This window comes from Vicugna pacos, unplaced genomic scaffold (genome assembly GCF_048564905.1).
Source record: "Vicugna pacos unplaced genomic scaffold, VicPac4 scaffold_20, whole genome shotgun sequence".
Taxonomy (NCBI): Eukaryota; Metazoa; Chordata; class Mammalia; order Artiodactyla; family Camelidae; genus Vicugna; species Vicugna pacos.
The window spans coordinates 10,833,269-10,842,842 of NW_027328741.1; the positions used below are offsets into that span (position 1 = coordinate 10,833,269).

A 9,574-nucleotide genomic window follows, 5' to 3' on the forward strand; every position below is an offset into this window, starting at 1 on the left:
AGGATGCAGCCCCTCCCCCAACACTGACAAGATGCAGCAGCCATTGGGGATGGCAGTTAGCGGTTGGATTCCAGGTGGAATGTTGGTGTGTACCGCGAGGCTTGTTGTGGCTGTTGGATCCTAGGTAACCGGGCAGAGTTCTGTGGGTGGATCAGTGTGATGGCGGGGCTGCCGCCCTCTGTGGAGCTTGGCTTAGGTGTTTGGTCCGGGAAGCTGTGCAAGATCGAGATACTGATGCTGCCCAAAGACCTGAGTTCACAGGTCAGTTTCCAGAACCTGAAAGGGCAGACAGTGGAAGATCTGCCTGTCATCAGCTTACTGGTCAGGCTCCGAGGTACTTTCAGACTTGCCCAGTCCTGGTGAAGTCGACTTTAGGGGAGACACGAAGAGAAGCTGGCCGATAAGCTGGCTGCACGGATTGAGGAGAGATGCGAACACATGGATGAGAGATGTTCTGCTACAATGGAGAATACTGGCGTGGAGACAGCTGTAGAGGATACCAGGCTCAAAAGACATTCATGAGACATATTGAACCTCGCTGATACTGGCAGAAACATACAGAGTGCCAACGTGGACTTGAGGAAGTTCTTCAATTCTCTTCTCCAAGAACGGGTCCAAGGTCCCTGACGTCTGCAAGAGAAGAGATGGCAGAGATGATGAAAACTCTCCTGTTCTTGGAAGAGGTCGTGAGAATCCACACGTCCCAAGGGGCCTTCCTTAGCCATTCAGACCAAAATTCACCAAGCCCAGGTAAGCGATTTCCAAGGTTTGGGCCTAGATAGCAAGAACTTGCCCTTCCCTCCCCTCCACTCAGGCATCCATTTTGAAGGATCAGTACCTGAGATGCAATGAAGCCATTAGGAGAAGAGCAAACCCCTCCTAGAATTAGAGTTCCTCCAGCTTCACACTCTGTGAACAACAGTGAAATCCTTAAAGTTCAAATAGTCTCGGCTGAAATCGATAAGTATTGAATAACTAACTCACAACTAGAAAAGATGGCCTTCCGCTAGATTAAGCAAATGTTGTGTTTATGTCTTCCCTGGGGTGAAGGGAGTGTGGTAAGTGAGGGGAATATTTGACTAAACTTGAATCTGTATTAGGCCTCAGTTTTTCAACACAGTATAGGTAAATTGTACAAGTCAGAACGTGAACTGTACTGTAAAAGTCGCCAATGACATTAAAGACACAGCTTATGTGGATCGTCTTTCACTTGAGTCAAGCCCCCGGGGGCACTATAACATGGGGGTGCAGACTTGGTTGCGTTAAATGGCTTTACCCAACATGATCGGATGATAAAGCTTTCTCATCACTGATAGAAGTACACCTGGTTCTCCATAGACTAGCATAACTGCAGCAGGGTTCTCCAAGCTATAATGCCCATAGTTGCTTTTGGATTCAAACCTAAATGTATATATTTGTTTTGTTTCCTCTTGTATTTTCCTAGAGAGGGATGTTATCCCTTGAAATGCCAACATTGGCCATTAGGTGCCATTGGGAGTAAAGGGCAGCACATGCACAAGTGTATCCAAGGTTGGGGGTTATTTCATGTTTCTAATAGTTATTTCATGGTTCATGTTGGGTTCGGAGGCTTCAACCGTAAAGAGCTGACATGACCCCTTTAACAGTTTGGACTGCTAGTTTGCATTCTATCTGTCTAGCTTTTCCTTAGAGCTGACACAATGTTACCAAAATTGACAAGTCTGGCTTCTAGGTCGATTGAGTGTGTTTCAAAAAATAACTCCATTTTCGTATAACTCCCAAAACATGTAAATGAATTCTGTTAAACTTCATAAAGGCTGCAAATGAGATATCAACACAATGTCAAAACAGTTGTCTTCGGACAATCCCTCCCACCACGGCTGTATAGAAACAAAGACCTAAGCAAATATCACATTTCTGTGAAATGTATCTGGATAGTGTTGATTCATCGATGCCCAGTTGGCAGAGAAGAAGTGCAACCTGCACTCACTCGCCCTCATTTGCAGAGCAATGGAAAAACCTACTCACCCAGCCCTTGGCACAGGATAGTGGCCGAAGAGAGGTCTGTTACTTCCAAAGACAGGATGAGGCCTCAGGACACCTGGAAGCAGGAGAAGGCAAAGCAGGGAATGGAAACCAGTGCAGGATCGGACCCCCAGTGATGGAGCAGCAAGGGTGAACTGTGTTAAACTTGGACGCACACTCTCAAGCGGACAGGAGACATGGGATAGAAGCTGATGTGCTGAGATTTATAAGAGTGCCCAGCAGATGTTTGGCTGACAGAACTCAAAGAAACCAGCACAAAATATCCCCACAGTTGATTCTGAGACCAAGATCCGTGATGCCAAATTTGAGTTAGCAGGGGCAACGGTCAGTGAGAGATAGGGCTTCGGATGATGGCAAACGCTGAGTCTCAGCGATCTGGAGTGCGTTGTGGGATTTGGTGGGTCGAATCAAGAGAGCAAACCAAACAGTGTACGAATGATAAATCAACCACACTGGTCACGCGGTTGAGATTACTGATATGTCCCATGGACACACACAGTGCATCTGCAGGACCAGGGACCAATTGGGCATTTTGCCAATAGAGCACGTGTGGGGCTGAATCAGAGCGATCGTGCATCTGCTCTGAGGGATCCAGGGGGCCTTGGGTTTGAAATCAGAATGAAAAGCCTTTGGATCAGCCTCATTCATAAACTGGGCTGGGATTATGGTTTGGTTTGAGGCACAGGATACGCAACAGCTCTGTGGTTGCCTTCATGCACACGTGCCACAAGGATGAGAGGACAAGGAAGAGTGGTCCAACTCCACAGCGTGAGAAGAGGAAGCATTTCTTTCAGCACTATCTCCCAAATGCCGATGCTACATTTTGGTTGGCACCGGCACGGTACGGCATCGAGGACACCATGGTCGGTCTGCGGGATCATTCCAGCAGGCCCTGATGTGTGACATCCATGGATGTTCTTCCACTGCATTTTCAGTAGACAGATAAGCTCTGGGAAGAACTGATTTCATTGGGATATTCCCGTGGCACTACAAAGCACAAGCGCACTATCAGTTTGCTGTTTTGGAAACACTCCAAAATGAAATAGAGCAGAATGCAGAGCTCAGAACCTTTAGAAGCTTCATTTCCACAAGAGGAAGTATCCTGCGCACTTTCAGAATTGTGAGATAAGCGTAATCAAAATGAAGTTTTGCTAATCGAAATAGTATGTTTTGTTCATCACAACAAATGCAACACCAGCAATTGGAGATATACCAGACAACACACACAGGAATAGAATATGGCATCAATGTCTAGGAGAAATTGTCCTCACAGAAATCACTTTAAATTGCGTAGAGACAAGAGTCTAAAATTTTCACTTAACCAAGCCCTAGAATTCTACATTTAATACCTGATATTATCTGATCATTAGAGATGAAGAAGTACAGTAAAAGAAACAGGAAGTACCATTTTCAGTTCCAAAGATATTGAGGGCCCAAAAGATAAGCATTCAAACATCTAGAATGCAAAACGCTAAAGAGAACCAGATTTGAAAATGGAGGTCAGGAAACACTGAAGTACAACAGGGTCTCAGAAGCACAAAAGGCAGAATACCGGAAAAGGGGAAGAGAAAGTCTAAAGACGAGCCAAATAATATCAGAAAACTCAATGGATGTGATAATATCAGGGCTAAAATTTAGTCCTTAGCAGAGTAGATATTGCAGAGAGACGCGTGAATGACTGTGAAGACAGGGGAACAGAAAAACCTCGGTCAGAAGCAGACATAGGAAAGCAAGTGCAAACCAATGTAAACATTGCTGTTGAACCTTGGGTTAAGACAGGGCATGAATGACTAGAATTCATAAGAGTCCCAGATGGAAAAGCAAGAGATAAAGAAACAAAAAATGTCTGAAAATATATCTGTAGAAAAATCAGACTGAAACTTGCTGAAAGCCAAGAAAGAATCATCTATGCGAATTCAGGAATTACACACCATCCAAAGGATGTGGAATCCTAATAAACCTACCAGTAGCTGTATGATGCAAATCATCAAAGCTCACGAATATCCCAGGGATTTAAAATGCACCTGGAGGAAACAACATAGTCACAAGGGAACCTCAAGAGGGGTTTCAGCAGATATCTCAGCAGCAATATTGCAGGACAGGGAGGAGTGCCAGGACACAGACCATATCCTGAATGGCCAAATGCTGCCACCTAGGGTAGCCTATGCCACATGACCGCCATTTCTAATAATGACAGATCTAGAGAATTCCACAAACCGGCAAATCTCAAAAGAATTCAGCAGTTCAAAACTTATCCTACAAGAATGGTTGAGAAATCTACCCTGAATAGAAAAGCAGCAAGATGAATTGGAAAGAAGAAACCATTATTGGAAATGCAAGAAGATCATGAGTGGCAAAGAAGAAACAAGAAGGAGGCTAGGAGGACATCAAAACCCCAAAGATGGGAGAGGGAAGCAGGAAATCATAGGTGATTGGAAGCACTCTCTTAAGTGAATCAACTTATTTGACTCTCTGTTTGAAGCTAAAGGAGAGATGCATTGTCGGAGCCAGCCGACTATCGATCAGGTCCAGAAACCTGTGCTGCAGGACTGAGAAAAGGAAAGACGTAAGAAAAAGACAGCAAGACAAGAAAAGTTGGGGTTGAGAGCGTCTCACTCTAGCCCTCAAGACGCTAGGTCAGGAGTGGACCTCGAGTTTATTTCAGGTGGTTCTTTTATATGATTTTAACACATTAGCTCATACATTCCTGCACGTAGGCAATAAAGCCTAACCTCGTGACTCGTATACATTCAACTCAGGTGATACATTCAACTCAGGTGATTGTTCTCTAAAAGGATCACTGGTTTGTGTGCCAATTGTATCTCTCCCTCCGAAGGTCTTTTGTGACTTAATAGCTCAAAGATGTTTCCTCAGGCATTAGCGCACCTGGTGCATTCTTTAGTAAAAGAGGTGGCGGGACAGAGATTGTTCTAACTCAATTGACCTTTGAGACGGGCGCCCCGCACTGTGGGAGTTTAGGCCCAACCTTTGTGCTCGGCAGCCTCAATCTCAGAGTTTGGCGCCCTGCACTTTGGGGTTTTACGCCCAAGTTTTGTGCTCGGCAGCCCTCCGTCACGAGCGGCTCCCCGCAATGCATGGCCTGACATGTTTGCAAAACAAGCTAGAAGCCGACCAACAAAGAATCAAACCAACAAACAAGCACCAAAATGGTACGGTTGGCTGACATTTAACAAGGGAAACATGATTACTAAAAAGAAATTACTCAAGGTGATGTCAAGGATCATTCAGCATGCATCGACCCAGTATCGGGGCTTGCATGTATTCAGCACACTTATATTCGGAAATCAGAGGCGTGCAAACATATTCGTAAATTTTGATACATAAGAGCATATCGTGACCTAACCCTAATGCCGATTTGGAATCAAATGGATTCCTAGTCCGTGATGTAGAGTTGTATGTCTTCCAACAGGATGAAGGAATGCCATATTCTACGCTACGTAGAGAAGAATTGTAAGAAGCCTATAACAAAGGCAAGTATCTCTGCCAAAGTGTACTAAGAGCAAAAGAGACCGACAGTAAAGTGCACATTGGGGTTGGTTTCATTTCTTGGAATTTCAGCCCCCATGAAACCAATGGATACATGTCTTGAGAGTGCGGGTGTTTCAGCAGAAATCAGGCGACGCATATGTATTCCGGGTGTACGGATATTATAGGAACATAAGTCTCCTTTAGTGGGTCTCTGTGTACTGTGAACTGTTAGAAAGTTTAAACGTGTGAAACTATCAACTGAAAAGGGACACAATTCCCTTCATTGGTACTGTGCATAGAGATCTGAACAAAAGGAAAGAGGGAAGCAGAAAGGCCCATGGGAATCTAGTGGGTAGAATCACATTTACCTTAGGAAACTCTCGTCGGATGCAGCCCTTCACCCAACACTGACAAGATGCAGAAGCCATTGGGGGTGGCAGTTAGCGGTTGGATTCCAGGTGGAATGTTGGTGTGTACCCCGAGGCTTGTTGTGGCTGGTGGATCCTAGGTAACCGGGCAGAGTTCTGTGGGTGGATCAGTGCGATGGAGGGGCTGCCGCCCTCTGTGGAGCTTGGCTTAGGACTTTGGTCCGGGAAGCTGTGTCAGTTCAAGATACTGCTGCTGCCCAAAGACCTGAGTTCATGGGTCAGTTTCCAGAAACTGAAAGGGCAGACAGTGGAAGATCTGCCTGTCTTCAGCTTACTGGAGAGGCTCCGAGGTCCTTTCAGACTTGCCCAGTCCTGTTGAAGTCGACTTTATGGGAGACACGAAGAGAAGCTGGCCGAAAACATGGCTGCACGTATTGAGGAGAGATGCGAACACATTGATGAGAGATGTTCTGCTACAATAGAGAATACTGGCCTGGAGACAGCTGTAGAGGATAGCAGGCTCAAAAGGCATTCATGAGACATATTGAACATCGCTGATACTGGCAGAAACATACGGAGTGCCAACGTGGACTTGAGGAAGTTCCTCAATTCTCTTCTCCAAGAACGGGTCCAAGGTCCCTGACGTCTGCAAGAGAAGAGATGGCAGAGATGATCAAAACTCTCCTGTTCTTGGAAGAGGTCATGGGAATCCACACTTCCCAAGGGACCTTCCCCAGGCATTCAGACCAGAATTCACCAAGCCCAGGTAAGCCTTTTCCCAGGTTTGGGCCTAGGTAGCAAGCACTTGCCCTTCCTTCCCCTCCACACAGGCATCCATTTTGAAGGATCAGTAGCTAAGCTGCAATGAAGCCATTACGAGAAAAACAAGCCCCTCCTAGAATCGGAATTCCTCCAGCTTCACACTATGTGAACAACAGTGAACTCCTTAAAGGTCTAATAATCTTGGCTGAAATAGATAGGAATTGAATAATTAGCTCACACCTAGAAACGATGTCCTTCCGCTAGATTCAGCAAATGTTGTGTTTATGTCTTCCCTGGGGTGAAGGGAGTGTGGTAAGTGAGGGGAAACTGACTGAACTTGAATCTGTATTAGGCCTCAATTTTTCAAGACAGTATAGGTAAATAGTACAAGTCAGAAAGAGAACTGTACTGTAAAAGTCGCCAATGATATTAAAGACACAGCTTATGTGGATCGTCTTTCACATGAGTCAAGCCCACGTGGGCACTATATCATGCGGGTGCAGACTTGGTTGCGTTAAATGGCTTTACCCAACATGATCGGATGATTAAGCGTTCTCATCACTAATAGAAGAACACCTGGTTCTCCATAGACTAGAATAATTGCAGCAGGGTTCTCCTAGCTAGAATGCCTCTAGGTGCTTTTGGATTCAAACCTAAATGTATATATTTGGTTTCTTTCCTCTTGTATTTTCCTAGAGAGGGATGTTACCCCTTGAAATGCCAATATTGGCCAGTAGGTGTCATTGGGAGTAATGGGCAACAATGCACAAGTGTATCCAAGTTTGGGGGTTATTTCAAGTTTCCAATAGTTATTTCATGGTTCCTGTTGGTTTCGGAGGCTTCAACAGTAAAGAGCCGACATGAACCCTTTAACAGTTTGGACTGCTAATTTGCATTCTATCTGTCTAGGTTTTCCGTCGAGCTGACAAAATGTTACCAAAATTGACAAGTCTGGCTTCTAGGTCGATTGAGTGTGTTTCAAAAAATAACTTCATTTTCGTATAACTCCCAAAACATGTAAATGAATTCTTTTAAACTTGTTAAAGACTGCAAATGAGATATCAACACAATGTCAAAACAGGTGTATTCGGACCATCACTCCCACCACGGCTCTATAGAAACAAAGACCTAAGCAAATATCACATTTCTGTGAAATGTATCTGGATACTGTTGATTGATCGATGCCCAGTTGACAGAGAAAATTGCAACCTGCACTCACTCGCTCCCATGAACAGAGCAATGGAAACATCCACTCACCCAGCCCTTGGCACAGGACACTTGCCGAAGAGAGGTCTGTTACTTCCAAAGACAGGATGAGGCCTCAGGACACCTGGAAGCAGGAGAAGGCAAAGCAGGGAATGGAAAACAGTGCAGGGTCTGACCCCTGGTGATGGAGCAACAAGGGTGAAACTCTCTTTAACTTGGACGCACACTCTCAAGCGGACAGGAGACATGGGATAGAAGTTGATGTGCTGAGATTTACAAGAGTGCACAGCAGATGCTTGGCTGACAGAACTCAAAGAAACCAGCGCAAAATATCCCCACAGTTGATTCGGAGTCCAAGATACCAGCTGCCAAATTTGAGGTAGCAGAGGCAACGTTCTGTGAGGGAAAGGGCTACGAATGATGGCACACGCTGAGTCTCAGGAATCTGGAGTGCATTGTGGGATGTGGTGTGTCGAATCAAGAGAGCAAACCAAAATGTGTACCAATGATAAAGCATCAAAACTGGTCACGTGGTTGAGATTACCAATATGTCCCATGGCCACACCCAGTGCATCTGCAGGACCAGGGACCAATTGGGCATTTTGCCAATAGAGCACGTGTGGGGCTGAATCACATATATCGTTCATCTGGTCTGAGGGATCTAGGGGGCCTTGGTTTTGAAATCAGAATGAAAAGACTTAGGATCTGCTACATTCAAAACCTGGGCTGGGATTATGGTTTGGTTTGAGGCATACGATGCGCAACAGCTGTGAGGTTGCCTTCGTGCACGCGTGCCACAAGGATGAGAGGACAAGAAGAGTGGTCCAAGTCCACAGCGTTAGAAGAGGAAGCATTACCTACAGCATTATCTCCCTAAAGCGGATGCTACATTTTGGATGGCACCGGCGCGGTACGGCACCGAGGACACCAAGGTAGGTCTGCGGGATCATTCCAGCAGGCCCTGATATGTGAAATCCATAGATATGCTTCCACTGGTGATTCTGTAGACAGAGAAGCTCTGAGAAGAACTGCTTTCATTGGGACATTCCCGTGGAACTACAAAGCACAAGAGCACTCTCAGTTTGCTGTTTTGGAAACACTCCAAAATGACATAGAGCAGAATGCAGAGCTGAGAACCTTTAGAAGCTTCATTTCCAAAAGAGGAAGTGTCCTGCGCACTTTCAGAATTGTGAGATAAGCATTATCAAAATGAAGTTATGCAAATCGAAATAGTATTGGTTTTTCATCAAAACTAATGCAACACCAGCAATTGGAGATATACCAGACAACACACACAGGAAAACGATATGGCATCAATGTCTAGGAGAAATTGTCCGCACAGAAATCCCATGGAATTGCGTAGAGCCAAAAGTCTAAAATTTTAACTTAACAAAGCCCTAGAAGTCCACATTACATACCTGATATTACCTGACCAGTAGAGGTGAAGAAGTACAGTAAAAGAAACAGGAAGTACCATTTTAAGTTCCAAAGATATTGAAGGCCCAAAAGATAAGCTTTCAAACAACTAGACTGCATAACGCTATAAAGAAAAATTGTTGAAAATGGAGGTCAGGAAAACACTGAAAAACAACAGTGTCTCAGAATCACAAAAGGCAAAATACCGGAAAAGGGGAAGAGAAAGTCTAAAGACGAGCCAAAAAATAATAGGAAACACAATGGTGTGATAATATCAGGGCTAAAATTTAGACGTAAGCAGACTAGAT

The 9,574-nt window shown here is 44.9% G+C and overlaps 1 long non-coding RNA gene across 1 annotated transcript; it reads right to left on the reverse strand.

The window, feature by feature from the left end:
• Nucleotides 1-364: 364 nt before the first annotated feature.
• Nucleotides 365-6,107, reverse strand: LOC140694127 (uncharacterized). Its single transcript, XR_012069881.1, has 3 exons — nt 5,883-6,107; nt 2,008-2,080; nt 365-630 (listed from the first exon to the last, which is right to left on the reverse strand). It is a non-coding gene; the product is annotated as an uncharacterized lncRNA (long non-coding RNA).
• Nucleotides 6,108-9,574: the final 3,467 nt, after the last annotated feature.